The sequence below is a fragment of the Schistocerca americana genome, chromosome 6 (assembly GCF_021461395.2).
Source record: "Schistocerca americana isolate TAMUIC-IGC-003095 chromosome 6, iqSchAmer2.1, whole genome shotgun sequence".
Taxonomy (NCBI): Eukaryota; Metazoa; Arthropoda; class Insecta; order Orthoptera; family Acrididae; genus Schistocerca; species Schistocerca americana.
Genome location: NC_060124.1, coordinates 601,688,547 through 601,689,664, shown reverse-complemented (window position 1 = coordinate 601,689,664; position 1,118 = coordinate 601,688,547).

Genomic DNA, 1,118 nt, shown 5'->3' with positions numbered 1-1,118 from the left:
TGATGGCGTTACAAACACAATTCAGTGAAAAATGTCACCACACATAGATATTACACTTCAATTGATTTGGCCGAAGATCTATGGAGGAATCACAAGCTGACTCTCGTGGGAACATTACAAGCTAATAGGGAATACATACCTCAAGAACTGAGAGACATCTCAAGATGAGAATTACATATTAGTGCTGGAAATATTCCAGTCACAATTGTATCCCCCGTGAAAAACCCAAAGGAAATCTGCTGTTTCTATCATCTCATCATAAATTTATACTATAATGAGACTAAACGTGGCGTTGGCACGATAGATCAAGTGGTGAGGAAATATTCAACTAAGAGGGCTACAAGAAGGTGGGCGCTCTCTGCTTTCTGTACTCTTGTGGACATAGCAGTGGTGAATAGTTTTACACTATTTTTGTTGAACTTGCCGGACTGGGATAATAAGAACCTAATAAGTGACGACTTTGGTTTCGTGAGCTGTAGTCCCAGTTCTTGAAGCAATACACTGAAGAGAGGGCTACAAATATTTCAGGACTGCCAAAGCCTGTAGTTTCAAGTATAGAGGGTATTCTCAGAGGAAAATTCAAGCAGGGCTTCGGTGCAAAGGAAGCTCAAGGAGGTAAAGGTACATGTTTTTTGTGTATTAGTGAAAGCCTTTCAAAAGCAAAAAAGTACAACAAAGTGAACAAAACAACAATAGTCTGCAACAATTGTAAGAGATACATATGTGCCAAACACAGCAAAAAACTGTTGTATGTTCCAAGCCCAAGAAAGTCGTGAATAATTACTCTCACATCACTATGTTATGTACCTTAGTTATTTGTATATTACCTCAGATGTTTGTAACTTTTTCAATTATAGTAAAGTGCACTTCAATAGTACTATAACGACTTTTACTACTAATTTTTCTCAAGATAATTAGACTCACTAAACTTAAAAATGAAGTAAGTGAAAGATATAAAATGCATTTTTGAAAACAGTTTAAAAGAAATATTCAGGTTCTGGATCCTGATTATGTTCAATAGTTCTTTCAAAAGTATGCTATTAACGCAATTTAAGAACAATTAATGAACTGTATTTTTTAAATTGTTTTACGGCGGGCACAAAGTACCCCTCCCCCCA